Raw genomic sequence first — 24,607 nt, forward strand, 5'->3', positions numbered from 1 at the left:
TTTTAGAGATCATTACATAAACAACCTGTGTGATGTTAAGACAATTAACTTCTTTGAACCTCTGTTTCCTTATCTGCAAGTGCAGAGGTTTAAAGTAGGCAGTGGTATTGAATAATTCTTTCCAAAATTCTGCTGGCCTCACAAATCACTTATTTCACTGTCTTTTTGAGTCCCTAACACTTATTAGCTACGCTTCTATATTTGGAAGAAGACAACTGGGAGCCACATAAACTTCCATGGTGCTCCACACACTGCAGGATAGTGTAACAGGAATAACCAGAAACCAGAGGGAGCTGGGAGAGAGGAGAGTGACCTGGGAAGTCACCTGCTACCAACACACAGGTGTTGCTGTTCTAGGTAGGTATGATGGAGAGGGAGAGGAAGAAGGAGAGGAGAAAGAGAAGAAAGGAAGTAGAATGAGAAGGGGAAAGGAATGAGGAAAGAAGAGAGAGAAGGAGGAGGAAGGATGAAACTGAGGAATTAGGAGAGAGGAACAAATGAAAAGAGAAGAAAGGAGTGAGGGAGATAACAGGTGTCCACTCATGAATAAAGCAGCTTCTATTTAAATGTGATGTTGTGGTCTCTTTCACAATTCACCAGACACACTTTCTTTCCTCCATGTAGAGAATCAGAAGTGTAGAAAATGCCCACTTGACAAACGTGAGGTCACTGGCATTTGCCAGCTAGCTGGAGCTCCAGATGACACAGCCTCTTGAGAAGTCCTAAGGTAGATGGGGAGACAGACATTTTAAATCACAGCAGTGCCAAATGTCCCTTGTAAAGTGAAGATAATTCCCTGTTCCTAGAGGAGCTAAGAACTTTGTAGGTGGTTGGGGCTCTTTCAGCATCAGAGCCCCATCTAGAGCTGGGTTGCAAGGGCAGATGCTCACAGGTGTTTGCAGGAGCCTGGAAATGAGTGTGATCATCTAAATGTTAGAAAAATGGGGGAAACCTGATGTTGTATCAACTGTCACTGGACCTTAGAGTCAAAGGAAAAAAGAAGGTGACATGGTAAACTTCACTTTCTCTGAAGTAGAGTGGAGATGCCAATAAGTTATCCAAGATTAAAGGTCTTTCACTTTGTCCCTGATTCCTATCTGAGTCAGGCTGCAAGCTTATTGCAGGTGGACAAGCCCAGTGAATAAGATGATTGATAATGACCATCAGGCTCCAACCCTGTTTCCTCCTCTACAGGTGCTCCCTGAAATTAGTCAACCTCATGTCCACATCTCAGAGGCTGTGGTCTTGAACATCTATCTCCACTGTAGGGTTGTGGCAGAATTCCTGGGATAGAAGTTAATATGAAAATCAAAGGAAAGTAACAACAGTCAGTAACAAAAATGCCAGGAGTGCCCCTGCATTCTCAATAAGCTGTCCAGGGTCCTGAACCACGTTGTTCTTATGACTTTTGGATGAGATCCACTCTCATACATTTTATTTTTTAAAGAAAAGAAGAAAGTAAATATTAGACACACATTAAGTGGATACAAATAAGCTCTGAACTTCACCTCTGATCCCTCTCTACTTTTGTGCTGGTTGCATTTGCTTTTCACCTGGTCCTAGTGCAGCCTGCTCTCCACCTTTATCCTTTCGTGTTGGCCCTTATCGCCATCTTATTCCAGAGACAGAAACAGGTTCAACAGCTCAGGGCTCCCCTCATGCCAAATGGCATCTTTGAAAGCTCTCCCACCTGATTTCTTAACTGAAGTTTCCTTTTATTTGAGAAAGAGGAAAATTGCAAGAGAGAGAGAGAGAGAGAGAGAGAGAGAGAGAGAAGAGAGAGAGATGTCTTTGGGAGTAAATAACACAATGCCAAATATGTCCCTTGTTACCTGTAATGTCTCACACCATTATTATACTATAACCTTCAGCCTACCTCAGCATTTCCCAACAAAATAAATTAGTTGAATGTGAAATACTACTCAGCCCAATGGGTTTTCAGAAGAAAAAAAATTTTCTTTGTTTCTTGTTTACTATGTCTGAAAATATATTGCCATCTAGAAGAATTACTAATTCACAATAAGTACAAAGGAGAGAGGGATGTATTAAACCTATCATAAGTATATCATAAGCAAAATTCATAGTGTAAAAAATTCTGCAGGACAAAAAACTCTGAATTTTTCAATGATAAGCTTCAGAAAATGAAATGGAATTAGGAAACCTAGAGATTAAAGTTTCTGAAAATGAATCAATCATTGGGCCCTTAGGTGGATGCTGAATCAAACAAAAATAATTGAAAAATTGAATATATATTGGGCATTCAATTGTATTAAGGAATTACTATTAAGTTTTAGGTGTGATAATGGCCTTCTGATTTTTTATAAAAGTCAAAATTTAGAAATTTGCTGTACAATTATCAAAAACAACAATTCAATATCTAGGACTTTTAAAATGGTTTAGAGAAAAGCAGTTGGGCAATAAGTGAAAGAAGTTTGATCATAAATTAATAATTATGAAACTGAGTAATAGGTACCTGAGGCTTAATTTCTCCATACACTAAACTTTCAAATATATTTGAAATTATCCTTAATATAACAAAAAATAGAAATCGGCTAGATTCAAACCCTATCATTTTGATTGCAGAATGATCTTTGACATATTCTCTAACTTGTTGGTGCCTCAGTTTCCTTATTTGTAAAAAGGTGATATATAACTTATCATGTGGAGTTGGCAGTCAAACAAACCCATGAGTCTTTAGAAATTATGTATATTTATTTATATTAGTTATATATACACCATATTATACATAAATATAAATTATCATATATAATATATACACACTATATGTGTGTGTGTACAAACAAGCATGAATACACAAAGTTTCTAGTTTTTCTTTCCATTACTGGGTATTGAATCTAGGGCCTCACAAATGCTAGGTAAACATCTACCACTGATTTTTTAACATTTTTTATTTTGAGACAGTATTGTCAAATTGCTGAGGTTGTCCTTGAAATTGAGATCCTCCTCCCTCAGTTTCCCAAGTAGTTAGGATTACAGGTGTGCATGTCATGTTGACACAGTGGAAATTCAGTTTGTGCTAGTCATTATTAGTATAAAGGGTAGAGGTTGTTCTTGGACCAGCATCACAATTTCAATCATGAACTCTTTTCCTAACACCATGCTGCTCCTTGACATGATTTTCAAAGCAGAAAGCAAATAAGGCAGGAGATCCTGGCACAGCTTGAAAAAATCACCCCACTAGGAAAAATGCTTCTTGGTAAGTTTCCCCATCCATAGCTGCCCTTCCAACAGCACACACACTCCCAACAACCTCAGGCCCCGATAGAGAAGCAGCTTATGTTTCATGTATAGGTGCTGTTCTCAGAGAGCAAGCAGGGCTATTTTAATCTGTCTGCCTTGGTAATTTAAGGGGAATTTTCTCATCTGTGCTGAAAGACTAAGCCGGCATTCTGTGACATAATCAATATTCATGCCAGTATTAATACTGATTTGGTTTCAGCCTTTGTACTACCAAAATAAACAACACAGCAATGTCTCATGTCAAGGTAAAAATCTAGCAAGTAATGGTATCTTTTCCCCTGAGAAATATAGTACTAATAGATGAGTTTCAAGACACTAAATATCTATAGGTCATGAAGGCTCACCCACCTCTTACTTTAAGAGTAGAATAATATTTTTTACAATATAATTGAAAAATCAATGATTGCTTTAATCATTTCTTTCCTGAGATGAGGTGATTATTGACAGAAGAAGTTCTTCTCCTGTGCCCAGTTTCAGCATTAGCTGTCTTGGGAATGGGATGGGATTTATCACCTGCTTTAGGAAGCCATGAGAAGGTTCAGCCACCTCCAGAAACAGACATCTTTTGGGCTTGGGCCCCAGGCTTTGGGGCCACTTTGTCTGGTCACAGATTTGTGTCTGTGCCTAAAATGTTTCCGTTGAACAAAGGTAGTCTCCCTATCTCTGCTGGCTGTACTCCTGCCTCAACCTCCTGTGACTGTACTTTCTAGGAGGAGGAACACAACAGGTAAGGAAGGATGCCTGTTTTGCTGCTTGGTAGTCTGAGCGACATGGTCTAAACTCAAAGCATTGTCATTTTATGATTATAAGCACACTATAAATTGTAGCATGGCACTGCAGAATGTATAGTCACCATTCTTTTCTCATGACTTAAGTCTCTTGACATAAGCACAACAGGTGAATTCCTTCGACCTCTAAACTTACAAATCACTCTTTAATACTTATTAATAATGTCACTTGACCCTTTGAATGATGGTTCTTAACATTATATCTACATGAAAATCATACCTAAAGTGACAAATTTTGATACCAAGAGTTGGCAAGAACATGGGGCAACAGGAACTATCATATACTGATAGAAGGAATGGGAACTGGTCCAACTTTGAAAACCATAAGGAAGTTTCTACCAAAACTGAAGATATTAAATTTCCTATGATCTAACAATTCCAATTCTAGGCATATACTCAATAATAAGCATCATATATTTATTCATAAAACGTATATATATTGTATATATATACTTAAAGACTAGCAGATATATATATATATATATATATACATATATATATATATATATATATATATATATATATATATATACATATATATATATATATATATATGTATATATATATATGAATGAGAAAATTTATTACGTCTAATTATAAAATACCCAAATCTGGAAAATAACCTGGATGTTTGTCATGGTTTCAAGGGTATGTAAATTATGATAATGGAGCAGAACAGAAATGGAAATGAATTAATTTGCTATATACTCCGTGTGGAATGAATCCCACAAATATTTTTGGTTTAAAGATGTTAGACACAAAAGAAGTTTAAAAGTACACAAAACACAGGACACTAGGGCAGGATGGTTTTATAGTGAGATAGTTGCTAGTCACTAGGATTTAGGACAAAGGAGGCTTCTGGGGTGTTGGTAATTATCAGATTCTCTATCTGGTGTCAGTTACATGGGTGAGTTCACTTTGTGAAAATTCACCAAACTCTGCACTTAGGTTTTATGCTTGTTTTTTTAATATATATTATACTTGATTTTAAAATTATACCTTATTCCCTCATTGATTAAATTCTGAGAAGGTATTTCATATTCAGTCCACCTTCACATCCTTGTTTTCTCTCCTGCTGTGCCCTCACTTAAAAGATGCTGAATAAATGTTTACCCAATGAAGGAATAGACTGTTGCTATGTATATTTACAAAGATGTCCTGTTCCCAGTCCCAAGAGACAAAATGTTAGGTGGGCTTGAAATTCATTCTGTTGCCTGCTGAGTACTTCCCAGTTCAGGCTCACAGAATCTCATACCTGGTGTTCTATAACAGCACATGAACTGGCCTTCCTCTTTCCACGGTTTGCACCCCTAATCCAACCCATTTCCTTCTAAATGGTTTATTCTTGCACAAAGCACAGTACAAATCACATATGTCCCCTACTTGACACCCTTCAGTAGCCATCCTCTACCCATGTGTTAAGATAAGCCTCTGGATGAGGCTGTCTATGGTCTCATTAATTTTGTTATGGTTTAGATATGAGGTCCCCCGCTCCCCCCATGAAAGTTCTGCCTCATCTCAGACACAGAGCAATGAAGTTGGCCACTTATGGACTCAGATCTGGAACTGTGAGCACCAAATACATTTTTCCTACTCTATGTTGTTCTTGTCAGGTCTTTTAGTCACAGCAATGGAAAAACTCACTAAGACAAATTTTTTCATGTCCTTTCTCCTTTAGCAAATTAACTCTAACATGAGAATGAGGTAGGGAAACACCCTCTGTTCATCATCACCAGCTCTGCCTATGGACCCTTGCTCCCATCATCACTGCTGTCTGAATGCTTGCCGTCATTCTTCCTCCTGACCCCAGACACTGTCCAGTCACTCTTGCCTCATGAAGAATCCCTGATCTCTCCTGCCCACAGCATCTCTCCCTTCTTACAGAAAGTCCTGCCACTCAACCACTGCCTCAGATAAATCACCCAATTTTAAAAAAATATTTCAGCTATGCCACCTAAATTTACAATGCACTATCATAAGCATTATCTCATTTACTCCTCAGGATACCTTTGTGAACAAGGCAGAGTACAGAGAATTAAACATATTTTATAAATACAACTGTTCTTCAGAGAGGTGAAGTGACTTGATCCAGTGAACTCAGCCAAGGTAGAGCCTGTTCTAGTCCTGTAGGCTTCTATAGAAAATACCCAGTATTTGAGCTTATGTCGTATAACCCCCAAATAATATGGATCTTTTGAAACATGCTTACACTTTTGTATCCCTCAAAGCACTAAAAAAAGTCACCTGGGCTGTTTTGTAGAGGTAATTAATTTCTTTAAGCATTGTCCTCACTCAGCTGAAGGACAGACTTTGGCATACCACCTCTGCTCCATGGCACTTCTGGAGAAAGGCTGATTGTTGGAAGAAACCTATCACTGCAGCTCCAAAGTATTTAGATTTGGGGAGTAGGGAAGACATATGTGAACCAGCCTTTTAAGGCAAGGGAAGCCTTGATTTTACCTCTGAATCATGGGTTTAAATTGAAAAATGGCTCAAAGGAGGCTAGCAGAAAGGGTGGCAATCAGCTCCAAGAATCACCATTTTTATCACTATTAAGTCAGCTTTAAGTAGACTGAAGTACTGAATAGTTCTATTTGGAAGTAAAATGGAGAACTTTTAGACATTAAAACTGTTTAGTAAAATTAAAAGTGTGCTAATATGAAATTTAAACTTTATACCAAATTAGACAATACAAAAGATTTCTGGAAGCATCAGAGAACTAATGTGGTGAAATAGAGAATGCAGAAGGAAGCATTGAGATATCTGGACACCAGGTGAGATAATGCTTCCTCCTCCCACAACATGCTCCATCCTGCTCACTGGGGTCAGAGCCCATCTGGACAGCAGGCCTAAGAGAGGGAGTAGGAGGTAGAAGGACAAAAGCAAACTTAAAGATTGGACAAGATATTCAGAAGGCTTTTCTTGCCTATTGACAAACCCATTAGCTGTTTAGCTGTCTATTTCCAGTCCCACCCTTCATTCCATACACTGGGGTCAGGCTAGTGGGAGCACTGGTGTGGAATAGGATTCATTTTACTTATCTCCTTTTCACTGTGCATAAAGATATATATATATATATATATATATATATATATATATATATATATATATATATATATATATATATATATATTAGTTGTAGTTGGACAAAATATCTTTATTTCACTTATTTATTTTTATGTGGTGCTAAGGATCGAACCCAGGTTCCCCCATGTGCAAGATAAGCGTTCTACCACTGAGCCACAACCACAGCCCCTATATTTATTTTCAACAGAGCTTTATACATTGTAGGTAACTCTGTCAGCTTCTGGAATGAATGCTTGAGTTTAGCGCTTCCTGAGCATGCACAACTGTGTGAGAGCAGCTGGGTCATCTGCTTATCAGGGAATCTTCCCTGTGTAGTAATTATATTCTAGATGATAATTTAAGTAACAGTTAAACAGCCTAAAAGTTAATTTGAATTGGTGTAAAAACCCACTTAGAGAAAGTATTTATCATCTGGAGATGATTGTTATGTTAACTGATTTTAGTCATGGCCACTGTTTTTTCTTGGGGAGCACCACCTCTCAGAGTCATGTTGGAAGATGCATAGCTGTCTGGCTTCCTCCTATAATATGATCATAGCTTGCATAAATACAACTTAGTCCTAGAGAAGCAATGAGATCTGAAATTGGTCTTCTTAATTCTTCTACTGAGCTAGTTTCACTAGCACAAATAGATACAAAGCAACTATCCAACATAACAACAGACACTAAGAAAATAGTTCCTTTAACTGAGATTTATGAGACCACTAATGAAATAAGTATAAGGGAGACAGTTGAACAAAAGATAATATCAGAATGAACAGAGCCTAGTTAGTCACATTAAGCCTCTAAAATCTGGGTTCCAAAAGAAAATATGTATTTGAATTACAGCAGAATCATGACTTACCTGTCAAGGCTGTAGGAGAGGGCTGCTGCCATCCAGGTGTGGCCAGGGACCCCTAGGGAGACCTTTGCATTCTGAAACTGTTTGTATATTGGCATCAAAGCAGTGTCTGGTTTTTTCCTGTGTATTCTCACAGGTGTTTATGCACATTTTCCAGAGTCCCCATGTGATGTGGATGACCGCCTTGCTCTGATGGTTGATAGAATTTACCTCCATCTCCACTCCATCCTGCATAAACAAAACCTTCCCATTGGAGCCTTTTTCTGACACCACACAGGGATCCTCTGGCCCACACATTTGACACCTGATGGTTCAGAGGCTGTGCATTTATGTTATCCCTGTCTGACTTTAAGTAGTACTTCACCCCTTCACATGTAGTGCAGGACACACAGCATTCCTCCTCCATCCTTTTTCCTGCTGTTGCCACACACTTTTTCTGTGTATGTTAAAAATCCACAATGCAGTTTTATAATTTTGCCTTTTAAACAATCATCTTTTGGAAGACATTTCCTCTTAGCCCTTTAGTTATGTTCTGATGTGTGCATTGTTTCTGATGAAAAGCCAAATGTCATTCTTAGCTTTGATCCTCTGAGTCCTTTCCATTTTCTCCCTACCTAAACACAGCTGATTTTTAAAATTTTCTCTTTATTACTGGGTTTCAGAAACTTCATTTACTTGTTTTGTCATGGTTTGGTTCTGAAATGTCCCCCAAAAGCTCATGTGCTGAAGGCTTGGTCCCCAATGCAGAGATGTTCAGAGGTGGGGTTTTGGAAAGTGATAGGGTCCTGAGGGCTCTGAGGTCATCAGTGGATTAATATACCTGATGGATCAATAGCTTTAATGGACCAGTGGGAGTAGGATGAAACTGGAGCAGGTGGGCCTGGTTGGGGTAAGTAGGTCACTGTGGTGTGCCCTTGGGGACTATATATGTTCCCTATCTCCTTCCCCACTCTTCTCTCTCCTTCTCCAGTCCCTGGCTGTCCTGACCTGAGCAGCTTTCCTCCACCACGCCCTCGACCATGATGTTCTGCCTCACCTCAGGCCCAATGCCATGGAGTCAACCTTGGGCTGAAACCTCTGAAACAGCGAGCCAGACTAAATCTCCCTGCTCTAAGCTTTGTCCTCAATGTTTGTCACAGCAACAAAAAAGTGACTAACACATTTGAATGTGCTTGTCCCCACTGAAGCACATCTTGAGGCTTGATCCCCAAAGTGGCAGTGTGGAAGTGGTGCCTTTTAGGGATGAATAGGTCACCACAGCACAGCTCCCATGAATTGATTCAGGTTTTTATTGAGAGAAGAGGTCAGTTCTCCCAGGACTGGATTAGACTGAAGTAGGTCTCTCAGGAGTGAGCTAGGTCTCCCAGGACTTGGTTAGTCACTGTGAGGCTGGTTGTTAGAAAATGACTTTGGCTTTTTTGCTTTCTGCCTTGCTTCATCTCTTGCCATTGAATCTTTTTCACACATCACTGCCCACTTTAACACCTACTTCTATGGTGTGATATCTCTTCTGTGTTGTGATGTGGCTGGGGGACTTTGTTAGGTATTTAAACTTTCCCATCATCAGAATTGTGGGCCCAGTAAACTTCATAAACTTTATAAAGCACCCAGTCTCATATATTTTGTTATGACAACACAAAATGAGCTAGACAACTATAATGAAACTTGGAATAAATTTTGTTCTATTGATTCTGCCTTGTATTGGCAGATTAATAATGAAATCTGGAAAGTTTCAGCTGTTGTTTCTTCAAATATCTTTATTTCCTTCTGTCTCTCTTCTCAGGCTTCAGTTACACACATAAGACCACTTGATTTTCACCACAGCTAGAGGACTATATTCCCTTTTCTTCAGTTTATTTTCTTTATACTTCAGTTTGCACAATTTTCATTGCTTTTTCATCAAGATCACTGAACATTTTTTTTCAACTTACACTATATTATACTTTATTATCATTGTATTATACTGAGCATTTTATCTGTGGTTTCTAATCTTCTACTAACTCTATTCAAGTTATTTTTCAATTGATTAATGCTTTTAATCTATATAAGATCCATTTGGACACATATTTCATCCATTTTTCTCCTCTTTATTTTCCCATATTTCTTTACATTGCTTAATAAATTTTATTACAGATACTTTTAATAATTTATAATTATTATACCCTTTTACAATATTCTTTCATCTGTGACATTTTTAGATCTGTTTCTGTTGGTTGATTTTCCTCCTGATTATAGATTACATTTTCCTGCTTCTTCTTATTTCTGATAAGTTTGATGATGCTAAATATGTGCACTTTACATTTTTGTATGCTGAATTTTAAGAGACATTGGATGTATTTCAGGCCAGTGAATAATTTGCTCATCAGTTTGATATTTTGTGAGTTGCTTTTCGTCTTTACTTGGATGGACTCTATTCTGGAACTCTCTCAGCCTTTTGAGTGCCTGCCACTTATATTAAAATCTCTTTTGAATCCTGGCTGCTGTGAACACACACAATGCCCAGCACTGTGTGAACTCTGGAAATTACTTTGCCTTTTGGTTTCTCTTTGTCTTGGGGAGGTTCCTTCACATGTCTGCAAATCAGCCCAGGATTAAAAGTGAGTGTGAAGGTCAATCCCTATAGCACTCAACCTATCAGTGAATCAGAAACTTGTTTTTATTTTATTTACAAATGTATCATTCCATGATATGTTGAGAAAACACTGATCCTTCTCTACAGATTGAGGATCACAATACATGATGTTTCCTATGAAACGGCATGCTGACTTGGGTGGTGGTGAATAAGATGGTGGGCTGGAGGAGAGGGAGAGGACACTCCAGGCACCCAATGGACCCACAGGGACATGTGCAAGGGAGAGGCCTCAGACTATTCCACTTCAATATTGTGCCTGGGATTATTTGAAGCTAGAGATCTCTGCACCATGAAGAGAATCCTGAAGTAATAGGAATATTATTTCTATTTGGAACACATAAACAAATGCTAAATTCTTTACTCACCATCTTTTCAAGCTAGTTTAAAATACCCCGTCCTTCTAGAACACAGTTTTATAAGCAGTTCCCTGCTGTCAACTGTGAAATGAAGATATTAAGTGGGAATTTCAAGAAATAAATAATTCTTAGTTCAAATTGCATGCCATTCTGAATAGTGAGAGGAAATCTTGCACTGTCCTACTCTGTGTTGCCAGGATTGAATCATCCATTGATCCAGTGAATCCACACTGCTCTTTAGCCCCTGTTCTTAGTCAATTTGTGTTTTGAGGTCACTCATCAAACAGAAAAAGTTACAGCCACAATGCAAGACAAGTGCTTAGCTAATGAGGAAAAGGCACTACATTTGTGGGTGGAAGACATGAACACAAAACATGTTTCAGTTGATGGCAATGTGTTGTAACAGAGAACAATGTGCTTAATTTAATAAATTTTATCAAAGTATGTATGGAGAGGGAAACATGGAGTTCAGTATTAACAGTGTTTTCAGGTATCCACTGGAGATCTTGGAATACAGCTGCTATTGATGAAGAGGCAGAGGCACTGTATTATTAAAAATGGAGTCTGACAAGATTGGGATGCAAATTGCAAAGAAACCACAAGAGGGAGCAACTTTCCGACAGGAAGTTCAGTTTTGCATTTAGGTGGTGGTTCAACATACCTACTATCTTTGTAGTCATAACTGCTTTTATGCAAAATGGGGCTCTTGCTCCTGAGTGAAGAGTCTCTATAAGATCCATCTGGAGACTGGCCTCAGGTGACTTGGTGTATTATATGCAGTAAGGATCATTTCCTTTGCTCAACATGCTTTATGTCACTGGTTCAGTTCTCCTGACCCTCTTAATGTTCGGTAAGTAACATTTTATTCTAATCATTAATAATATTTCATTTTTGTACAATTCTGACAACTTTAATCTTTCCCCCCATATAACAAAGTATTTTGATTTTTCTTTTAGGGAGGAGCAATGGAGACTCAGTGACCCAGACAGCAGGCCTGGTTACTCTTATAGAGGGGGCACCTGTGACCTTGAATTGTACTTACCAGACCACTTATTCAGGATCTTTCCTTTACTGGTATGTCCAGTATCTTGATAAAGCTCCTCAGCTGCTCCTGAAGAGTGCAACAGAAAACCAGAAGACAGAGAGCCAAGGTTTCCATGCCACTCTTGTTAAGAAGGAGAACTCCTTCCACTTGCAGAAAACTGCAGTCCAAACATCAAACTCAGCTGTGTACTACTGCGCTGTGGAAGACACAGTGAGGGGAACTGCAGGGGGAACTTAGCACAAACACACAGGGGCACAGGAAGGCCTGGGAGGGGAGGGTTATTTTCTCTTCCTGGGCAGTGTTTAGTTTCCTCTAGAACAAGAGCCAGACTTAGATTGAATCCTAGAAACCAAGGAGAGCTTGAATTACCCTGAGGTAGGGTAAGGTGGATGGCAGGGTTAAAGAAAACCCAAGTGTTGATCTTCATTAGTGCCAGCACAGCCTGTAGGCTTCTCTCTCCTCCAGACCATTGTACCTCTCAGAGCAAAGATTTCTCAAAAAATTCTGACACGAGATTAGTCTCTAACAAGATGTCTCACCTATTGAGCAATTTAAAATCTCCCCTGATCTTTAATTACTCATGCAGATATTGATGAATCAAATGAGGCCCATAGAAGCAGGTCTTATTATCCTGCTTAGAGCCCCATGACTAAGGTGAGCTCTTCTTCTCCTTGGTCCATGCTGCACAAAGTTCAGCCCAACTCCCCACCAGCTCTTTACTTCATGAAGCTGCTCAGGAGACACTGATGTGGGGAGATGCTTAAGAACTGGCACCTTTTTCCCTGTCCTCACCACACACTAGGTGGGAGGCAGTGACATCAGGAAAACTGTCCAAGGAGTTTCGCTCTTCATGTCTGGGCTCCTGTGCCCTCACCCAACCTTTAAATCCCAATGATGTGGTATAGTCATGCACCTAGACTTGGGCTTATGTTTTCTAAAAATTCATCTGATATAGGAGAAAGGAGGCTAGGTTTTAAAAATATTAAGTCTTTCAGCAAAACATTACTTCAAATTAAATCCAATAATATTCTTGTATGTTTCTTTGTAAGGTAAGAAAGATCTGAATGCAAGGACCATAGATTCATCTCACAAGTGTAACATATCTGTGTATAAAAAGGCAGGAAAGATATACACTCTCCCTTATTGACCAAGGAGTCAAATCCCATGTTTCTGACTTCCAAAATTGAACTAAAGCAGCAATACGTGGAAAAACAGGGCTCTCTAACCTGAACCCTGGTCAAACTTCAGACCCCAGGATGAACTCTGAGTTCTGATAAGAAACACTGGACATTTATCTTGGGTTCTTATGATGGGCCTTAGGACTCAGCTGCCATGTAAATTGAGGACTTCACTGAGATGGGGAAAAGGACACCCAGGGTTCAGCCTTGTCTTGCCAGTTGTTCTATTGCTGTTTTTTCTTGTGTTTTCCCTTTTGCCATAATTCATGCTCCCTCTCTTTCTGTCCTCCATACAGTAGTAATTCAACCCCTGTGAACTGAATCACCAGTCTTCTTTTGCTTTTTGACATCCTACTGGATTCAGCCTTTGCATAGGAACTGGCAAGAGATGTGTGGGAGGAAAGAGAGGTTGAACCTCTGTGCCCCTCTCCTGCTCAGATGTGTTGGTTCTGACATTAGCTGCACCCTGTAACTGCAGCTCTGTGAGGAAGACCCCCTTCCACAGGTCCAGCTCCTGCTGACACTGTGTTTACACCTTGTACTTCAGACTGAGGGTTGTACTGACTCCCCACTGCTCTCAGGCAGTGCCCAGGTGCCTGGGCATCCTTTGCTGGTTCCCTCTTATACTAGTACCTCTCTCCAGATTTTCTTGATTATCCTTATGTTCCAACTGACCATGCCTCCGTCCTCTTGCCTATACCCTGGATGGCACAGGACTCCTAGTGTTGCTCCCATGGGGGTCAGCAATTGTCACTTCCCTTGACCTTCCTGCATCTGTGAGTCCTACTTTAAAAAGTCATGAATTTGATTTGGATTTTGCTTCTGCTATACTCCTGACTCTCATCCTCTCACCCACTTTCCCAAGATGTTTTCTACTGTGATATGAGACTCTGAGTGCTGTGGAGTTCTGAGGGCCTCCTCTGACCTGTGTTACCCTGTGTGCTTTCATGGGCTCAAAAGTACATTCCTAGTGTTTCTAGATGACTGTGTTTTCATAGTCTCAGTTTCTTCTATTTGTCGAAACATCTTTCTTTTCACCTTCAATTTCAGAATCTGGTATTTAAAATATCATTAGCTTCAACTTTTCTGATTTTATGACACATACACACACATACACACTTATATACTTATACATATTCTAATATAGTATAGAATAACTGATATAATAGAGCTTATTATTCAAATATGCATATAAGAATATATTCACTTACATACTCCCATAATATAGATATGTATGGAATATACATAGATTGAAGTATAATTTAAATAACAACAACTATTAAATTAGTTTTAATAAACAACTAAGCAACAATGAACATTATAATGTGCTATTGTTTCTATCTATAACCAAATTCACTTAAGAAGTGATATAGTTATTCAGTCTGATAGGCTTGGGACTATTATCACATAAATAAGAGGGTCCTTTCCTTGGTGAACTAGAATGTTGGACTGTAGAATTATCCTATGTATTAGTCAGTTTTCTTAAGACAAACAGTACATTTAGGAACTGGAGAGGTAGAAGGATCAACTTATATGATTATAGGATTATAGAACCTGGCAAGTCCCATGATCTGCTATCTGCACCTGGAGGGTGAGTTTTAGTCCAAAGACCCAACCAGGTGTCTATCATCCAAGGGTAGTGGAAGATGGAATCCCAGCTCTAGCAGAGACAGTAGAATCACCCTCCCTCTGCTTTTTTATTGTATCCTGTCCATATTGTATGATGTCATCCACATTGGGGAAGGTGAACCTTCTTTACTCAGTCTACCAATTCAAGTGTTAATCTCTCTGGAAACAGCCTCACAGACACAGCAAGAAATAATGTTTTACCAGCTATCTGGATATCCCTTAGCCTAGTCAAGATTACAAATAATATTAATCATGATGGCCAGGTATGGTAGTACACACCTGTAATCCCAGCAGCTCTAGAGGCTGAGGCAGGAGGATCATGAGTTGAAAGCCAGCCTCAGTAAATGGGAGGCATTAGGCAACTCAGTGAGACCCTGTCTGTAAATAAAATATAATAAAGGACTAGGATGTGGCTCAGTGGCTTAGTGCCACTGAGTTCAATCCCTGATACCCACCCCCCAAATTAAATTATAAGGTCCTCCATGTCTGGAGAAATTCAAAGCAAAAAAAAAAATCATTATTTTGTCAGCATATTACTCTCACGTTATCCTAAGGAATATAAACTATTTTATGGCATAATAATAATAATAATAGTTTTTTGTGGTAAGCCATTGTTATAGATTGTGGCCGCCATTAGAAGATGGCGCCGGCTTCCACTGAGGCCTGAGGTAAACAACTCCTTTTATGGAGAGTTGGCACGCAATCCCTGACCACCCTATGAGAAAGATCCACGTGGCAGCTTAAGATTGGTATGTGGGAGGCTTTATTAGGCTATGCTTGGGCGCTCGGCGGGGGGGTCGCTAGAAGATGATACTTGAATCAAGGCCTGAATAAACTGCTGAAAGAAGAATCCTGTGTCGTGTTTTCCCTTGCCGGCGAGGGGTGGCGACAGTTTTTAGATAGACTTTTTTAGACACGAATGCATATTCTTCCCAAGTCTCAATAGTCAACTATTACAGTTCTGCTTTGTTATAAATGATACTATTATTCCCTAAGAAGACTGAGATTTAGAGAAGTCATTTGTGGTTATCCATGGCTGGAAATTTGAAATTATTAATATTGTGAATATGAAATACATAGTTAAATTTATGTTTATAATTTGAATGCAGAAAATACAAGAAGCTATCACACTCACCCTTACTACCAATATAAGCCTGACAACCTACCAAATAGTAGGTTACAAATAGAAGAAAACAAATTGTCAGAAAGCTGAGGATGCAGAACTAATTCCAGATGAACTAATTCCAGAAAGAAATTATGAAAGGTAAAAATAGTGAATGGTAGAGGAAGATTGTATAGAGAGGGATAAAGGGAAATCAGTCACATCTTTATGAAATCTAAAAGGCCATTTTTTGACTGGCATGAGAGATCAGAATTATGAGGAGCTGCAGCCTCTGAGCAACTCTATAGCATCCACTAAGCTTCTCAGGTATCTTCATGGTACACAAGCAGTACTCTGAGGCCTTGGGAAAGAGCTGGAGAGTGAGAAAGTAGCCTCTGGGAAAGATGGATAATAGTACATGAGAAAAATTTTTAAATGGTGCCAATCAAAAGATAATATTAGGAAAATCTATGAGAAACCCAAAGTCTGAATAATATTCAAGAAAGGTAGAAAAGATGATTTCCAGACTATATAAAGAACTGTCACAAATAAACAATAGAAAGACTACACAATAATAAAATACATGCACCAAATTATAAGTACTGCTGTTGGCTAAATGTTTTTGTCTCCCCCAAAATTAATGTGTTAGAACCTATTGTGATTTTAATTTGTTGTGATTTTTAAATATTTTTTAATTTATTCTAATTAGTTATACATGATAGTAGAATGAATTTTGACATCTCAAATATAAATGGAGTATACATTTCATTCTGTGCTTGTACATGATGTAGAATCACATCAGTCATGCAATCACATATGCCCATAAGGTAATAAGGTCTGATTCATTCTACTATTCTTCCTACCCCCATGCACTCCCATCCCTTCACTTCCCTCTGCCTAATCCAAAGTACCTCTATTTTCCCATGACCTCCCACCAGTATTGTGAATTAGCATCTGCATATCAGAGTAAACATTCAGCCTTTGGTTTTCAGGGTTTGGCTTATTTTGCTTAGCATGGTATTCTCCAGCTGCATCCACTTACCTGCAAATGCCATCATTTCAGTTTTCCTTAAAGTTGAGTAATACTCCATCGTGTATATCTACCACCTTTTCTTTATCCATTCATCTGTTGAATGGCATATATATATATATATATATATATATATATATATATATATATATTGTAAAATTTGGTTTTGTGACCCCTGTCTCTCTTCAGAGTAGCCATAAGTCAAGATGGCTGCTGTCCATGAGAGCCTTAACTTGGGAGTAAGTTTGTGTCCATTTTTCAGAAAAAAAATGATGAGAGCATGAAAAGAGAATGTATAAAATAAAACAAATTTATCATTCACAGGTTTCAGAGTGGTTAGGGATGTCAACGAGGAGGCAAATGGTAAGTTTGAAGGTGGTATGGAGTTCAACCTCTGGTTGGAGGAGGGAGGGATCAAGAAAGAAAAAGAGAGAGAAAGTGAGCCAGAGAGACAGAGAACAGAGAAAAAGAGAGGGCTTGTGGGTCTATCTCTTTATTAAGCTTTTCCAGGGGGATTGAAGATTGGCTAGATAAAAGAAAATATACATAAAGAGGGGAAATTATTTATGTGATATTGGTGTTTATCATTAGGTTTTCTATGGTCACACTCTGGGTTTTCTGGGTTTTGGGTTAATGAAATGAGGAATAATAACATGGGGATTTGTCACTAGGCCAAATATGAAAGAGTACAATCAGGTTTCAAAAAACTTATATCAGTCCTAAATGTAGATGCCAGGACAGCAAGTATATTAAACAAGTTTATAACAAAGATTCATTCACTATGTAATGGTATTTTGATGTTAGGCCCTGGAGAAGTGATTGTGATGGTAATGGGAATACTGTCCTCATAAGAGAGGCCTCAGAGCTTCCTTGCCCCTTCCACCCTATAGAAGACTGCTATCTGTTAACTAGGAATCAGTTCCTCATCAGACCTGATCTGCTGGTGACTTGATCCTAGTCTTCCTATCTACCAAATCTGTGAGAAACAAATTTCAATTATTTATAAGCCACCCAGTCTATGGTAATTTGTTACAGCAACTTCAACAGATGAAGCCAAGGACATAAAATAGACTAAATGTCATTAGTCATTAGGGAAATGCAAATTACATGAACATTCTGATGCCCTTCATGCCAAATAGAAAGGTCAAAAGCAAACAGTCTAACAATTCCAATATTGAGAAATGTTTGGAGCAACTGGATATTTTATGCAGTGCCGGTAGGAGTGTAAAATGTCACAATCTCTGTGGGACCTGAGTTGGTTTAGCCAGTCCACACATAGGTATTTCGTGAAGAAAAGTAAAAACAAAGGCCCACAAGTGACCCATCCAAAAATATTTGTACCAGCCTTATTCATTCTTAGCACAAATTAGAAACAACTCTAATGTCCATGAATAGGAGAATATGTGAACAATCATGGTATGTCCATACAAAGGACTTTTACTTCTACAATTAAAAAGAAGAACTGACTTATACACAACACTATGAATGGGTCTTTAAAACCTCATATTGAACAGTAGAAACCAAATTGTTCCCCGGATATACTATGTGATTTCACTTATATTAAATTCAATAACAGGAAAAATAAAACAATGATGGCTATAGCAGTAAAAAATATTGTTTCCTCTGGGAAGTATGGTTTGTCTAGAAGGGGGCACAAAATTTATAGGATTATAGGAATAGTCTACATACTGTTTTAGATAGTGGTGACATGGGTGTAAAAAATTCTCAAACTCATTGAAATGAACATACAGTATCTGTGCTTTATGTGAATTATATTTAATAAAAAAGAATCAAAATAAAATGTCACCTATATATCTCTATCAGCACCTGCATAATTATAGAAAGATATACACTTTCACAAATTGGAAAAGCCCAGGAAACCAGCACAGCTATCATGGAAGATGGCATTGTCCACATGCCAGACCATTCTTGTAACTGCTTCCTCTCTACAACCCCAGTAGCCACCATCCTGACATTTTCATGCCTGGAACAGTTTGGTATATTTGTAAGTAGGACCATTTAGTATGTGCTCTTGTATATGGCTTATTTAATAAAATCTTAACTTTATAATACTCATATTATTATGTGTAGCCATAGATCTTTATTCTCAGACCTACATGCTATTCAGTTTTTTAATCATCCACTTGTTTACATTTAGACCCTTGAGTCACACTGCACTCCTGTCAATTCTTTATTGAATCCACATCTTTGGAAGTTGTTGGAAGATCTGAGAGGAGGCTGTAATCATGGCAGACCACAGCTGTTCTGTAATAATTAGAAAAATAATAATACAATTCTGAAAATAGACAAAGCTGGAATGCTGATTTTCTCTGGGTATGATTTATTATATTTTGGTTCTTTTTTTTTTAAATAGGGCAGGCTTTTTTTCTGCAATGAAATTCACTTACATGTTCAGTCTAGTGTTTTTTAAGAACTAAATTTACCCACATAACAGGCAATACACAGAACGTTTACTTTACCTCAACACAACCCTCCTTCCTCTTTCCAGTTGATCTCTTTGCTTGAAGACAACCACTTTCTGATACTAGTACCACTAATTGAATCATCTTGCACATTAAAAAAAACCCTTATCTTTTCATAATATAAGAATTGAATGTCACTAAATTTATGTATTCATTTATGGAAGAATACATCCATGGGTAATTAAAAGTGGTAATCAACTAAATCACACACATACATTAGCACATTGATGCCAAGCAAATCATTCAATAAATACCATGTTGCTAAAATGCAAAACAATTGCAGTGCATCTAAAGGGAAAAGTGTTTGAGCCACACCTGCCATAGCAGGGGTTGAGAGAAACACTGCAGTTTTTGAATTGCTTCATTTTTTTTAAGCAGGAGAATAATGATGCCTGGCCTGTTCAGTTTGTCTTCTCTCATTTTGACTGCAGTATGCAGAATCTGGAAGCCAGATTTTTCATATCACAGACATATATTGTGCATGTGCAACTGGACTAAAGCTGATACTCAGGAAATCTGCTATAATATCAGTTAATGGACAAGTAGCTTAATACAGTGTGACTTTCCTAGAATCCTTTACCTAGAGTATAGGAATAAAGTTATGATAATCGAGAGTGAATAATTTCATCTTCCCATCTGGAATAAAAATTGATGAACATGTTTCATGATAGATTTTTTGCTGGAGACAAACAATCATACAGCATGTGAAAAGATGGATCATCTTTTATTTCTGTAGTCACCACAACCCATAATAAAATGTATTTCTCCTAAAACTTTCAAGTCCACATTAGGTGCATTGGCTGAATGTAGCAAATGTCTGAATTGTCAATGGCCTTCAATTTAAAGTGACTCATGTACATGCCCAGAAGTAACTGTTTTCCATTCAATTACAATAAGACCAAATAGGTAGATTAGATTCTCTGGTCATGTCAAAAGCCATGGCAGAACACAGGAACATGAAACCAAGTGGCATTTCCTGTTCTGACACAGAAGAATCTAACCAATCAGTCATTGTGCACCTGCTTTCTGAGGCACAGGCCAGACTTTCAGACCTGAATTTGAGGCAGAACAGAGCACATTGCTCACAGGGGAAGCTCCCAAAATGCAGCTCCTGTGCCTTCTGAAGGCAGTCATAGCCTCCATGTGGCTTCGTAAGAATGGTGAGGGTGGCCACAGACTCAGGACCTGGCTCTGAGGGTGGAGGCAGAGGCAGGGTGTTATTGTCTGATGGGGTTTAGGAGAGTAGAGTGATGGGCGTGGGAATCAGAACTCTCCTACACTAGATCCTCAAGACCCCCTGGACACAGGGAGAATCAGTCTAATGTCTTTCTCCATCTCCCTCAGGATCCAGCATGTCCCAGACGGTAACACAAGACCAAGCTGCGATTTCTATGCTAGAGAAGGAGACTTTGATCTTGAATTGTGTATATAATGCTACTAGTTTCAGTTATTATTTATTCTGGTACAAACAACCACCAAGTGGGGAAATGATCCTCCTCATGGATCAGGAGTCTTACAGGGAAGAGAACGTGACTGAGGGTTGGTTTTCCCTGACCTTACAGAAGCCAGTCAGCTCCATCAGCCTCACCATTTCAGCCTTAGAGCTCCAGGACTCGGCAGTGTATTTCTGCGCTCTGAGAGAGTCCACAGTGAAGCAGGTGCCTGCAGGAGCCCTACAAAACCCTCAGATCTCAACACCAGGCCTCCCCCAGTGATGAACACCTGGGTGGTGGACTGGAATCAGCAGAGGCTGTCAGCAGGGATGGGTTTAAAGGGGAACCTTACCCTAAGGAAAACTTTGTCTCTCTGGCTCAGAGAACATTTCCACACTGTCATTCATCAAAAAATCTGTCTTCAGTTCTTTATCTGGGAGTAGATTATTTGATTAGAGAAAGGACTGCTCCTATGCAGGAAAGTGTCAAATACATAGAAATGAGTAGAGTCAAGCTAGTTTTTGGAGCTGAATTTGATAGGGCTTGGTGATAGCTTAGACATGCAGAGTGAACAAGGAGGTAAGAGATAAGCAGGCTGGTGGACCAAAGATCATTTCCTGTAGGAGGTATCATGGGGAGGGAAAGATGAGAAGGGGAGAATTGAATGGTCTACTTTGAGGTGTTTCATATTTGCATATACTTTGCAATTTCATGTGCAAAATTAGATGGGTACAGGAAAAGGCAATTGATTATATGGGTTCATATCACAGAATACTGTTCCCATCTGTATATATAAACTTGGAAATCAAGATCTTATGGATATTTTGAAAACCATGAGGGAAGACATTTCCTTATGAAAAGTACACAAAATTAGACAGGAAGATGATCTAGAATCAAAATGTGAAGGAGCATCATGTTTTGAGATCAGAAAGAGGGAAATCAGCCAGTAAGATGGGTTGAGAAGGAGCAGAGAGGACAGTCAGAGAAAAACCAGAGGCATGTGTGAAAATGTGCTCTGGATTTTGCATCATGGATATGATTTGTGATTTTGTGAGGACAAGGTGATGGTGTAGAGCTGAGTTTTTTGGAGTGTAAAGTGACAAGGAAAATCAATGGCCATGTGCAGAACCCACACTGTACCTCCTCAGTCTTGACTTTGCTCAGCTTCCCCAGTTTTGCTCCCTGATTTCCTCATTGTTTGGCTTTTTTAAGAATTATATTTCAGTTATCTACACTATTTTGGATATATCTGTTGTATAGGTCGCCTTATGTATCACATTACATACAAGTGTCACCGTATACTAGTGTCATCATGTCACCAGTTTGAATGAAGTATAAAGGCACTGTCTCCTTTTACCTCCATTTATCTTCTATTAGGGTCCCCCACAACATATATATAAGTTCATCAGATACTATATTTGTTTTGCTTCATCTCTCAGACCTAAATTAGGAAATGTGAGGAAAAGGAAAATCTATCATAGTTACCTATAATTTTGCTTATTGTGTCTTTCTTCTTTCCTGATATTCCAAGGTACATTTTTATCATTTTCTTTGTGTTTAGTAGAGAGTTACCTTTAAACATTCTCAGAGGATAACTCTGTTGGCAACAAATTTTCTTAGTTTGCCTTCATTTGAGAGTGTCTTGGTTTCATAGTAATTCCTGAAAGATCAGGTCATATTTATTTCATTCTGATTGACAGTTTTCTTTATGCACTTGAGAAATACTGGGCCACTTCCTTTTGGCCTCCCTAGTTCTTGTTGAGAAATCTACTGTCATTGGAATTGTTTTTCGCTTGGGTAAGATGTCATTGTTCTCTGGCTGCCTTCAAGATTTTTTCTTATTTAAAAAGCTTTCAGATTTTTTATGATGGCATGAATTTTTTTAGGATGCTTTTAGCTCCTTGAAGTGTGCCGCAGTCTGGCTGGGCACAATTCAGGAGCCACTTGTCAAAAGAAAACGAATTTTATTTTTAGAACACACACTCCGCACCACACAGCTCTTCAGGAAAACCCTCAGAGCCCAAGGCCAGCACTGGCTTCCCACAAGCCTCTACACCTCCCCCACTCCTCCTGCTCTTGAGGCCAATTTGCTGGGTCGGGTGGGCAGAGCCAAAAAAAAGTCCCCCAATGAGCAGCTCTGTGGTCTGAAATGGCAGGGAAACAGCCCAATGAGCATCACCACAGAGGAGCCAATCAGTTGGCAGCTAGAAGTTTGCTGGCAGCTGTAGGTTTGCTGGGGCCCCTTCGGCTATGGCTCTCAACAGAAGTGTATTTATGATTCTTTATAAATTTGGAAGTTGTTTTAGTTAGCTTTTTCACTGCTGTGACTTAGGGACCCAACCAGAACACTTGTAGAGGAGGAAATGTTTATTGGAGGCTCAGGTTTTCAAAGGTCTTAATCCATAGAGAGCTAGGTCCATTTCTTGGGCTTGACGTGAGGCAGAACACCATGGCAAAAGAGCGTGCCAAAGGGAAGCAGCTCACATGATGATCAGGGAGCAGAGAGAGAGACTCCAGCTTCCAGATGCAAAATATATACCCCATAGCCACACTCTTGAGTCACTTCCTCCAGTCACAGCTTACCTGCCTCTAGTGTTTCCACCCTGGTAAACACGCCTTGCACAATTTCCTCCCCTTGAATGTTGTCAAGACCTGAAATATGAATAATTAATTCACTGATTAGATTAGGGCCCAGTCATTTCTCCTCCAAACATTTTGCATTGTCTCACACGGGAGCTTCTGGGGAACACCTCATATCCAAACCATAACAGAGGCTTTCTGCCATTTTTCATGGAGTATTTATTCAGCCTTATTTTGTTTTTCTTCTCCTTATGAGGACCCTGATAATACAAATATTAGACCTTTCATCTCAATCCTACAGATATCTGAGGCTCTGATTGCTTTTTTCTCAGCCTGTTTTCTCTCTGTGCACAGGTGAGCAGTTTCAGTTGTTATGTGTTCTGGTTCACTGATGCTTTTCTCTGACCCATTCGTTTTGTTGTTGAGCTCATCTCCTAGTGTTTTATTTCAGTTATTACATTTCCAAAAATTTTATTCCTTTCCTCTTTATATATTCTATTTCTTTGCTGAGACATTCTGTTTTAAAATTTAAATTTATAGTTGCTGGTTGAAGCATTTTAGAATGTCTGTTTAAAATCCTTGTCAGGCATTTGTAATATCTGAGTCACTTAGGTGTTAGTGTCTGTGGTGTCTGTTGATTGAGCTTTCTCATTCAAGCTGAGATTTTCCTTGTTCTTACTATGGTGAGTGGTTATTGATTGAAACCAGGATATCTTGAGTATAATGTTAGGGAACTGAGGATATTATTTAAAACTTTGTGTGTGGATGTGTGTTTTTGTGTGTGTGTGTCTTTCTGTGGTACTAGGTATCTAACCCAGTGCCTCATGCATGTTAGGTAAGTACACAACAACTGAGCTATTTATCCAGCCTATAAACATTTAAATTAGAGGCCATAATGTATCTTAAAATTGGTTTTCTGAAAAGTCATCAATGACACTAAATCTAAAAAATATTTATAAGTTGCATCATCTTGACAAATGTTTCTCAATTTTAATGTGCATATAAACCACATTAAAATGAAGATTCCAACTTAGAAAATGCAGGTAATACCTGAGATTCTTCATCTCAGACTAGTTCCAAGGTCACTGATTTTATGTATTTTCCTCTATATAAATCGGATTTTTTAGCATTGTTTGTTTTTCCTTTGGCATAAAATGGTTTTG

This window comes from Marmota flaviventris, chromosome 2, assembly GCF_047511675.1.
Source record: "Marmota flaviventris isolate mMarFla1 chromosome 2, mMarFla1.hap1, whole genome shotgun sequence".
NCBI classification, from domain to species: Eukaryota; Metazoa; Chordata; class Mammalia; order Rodentia; family Sciuridae; genus Marmota; species Marmota flaviventris.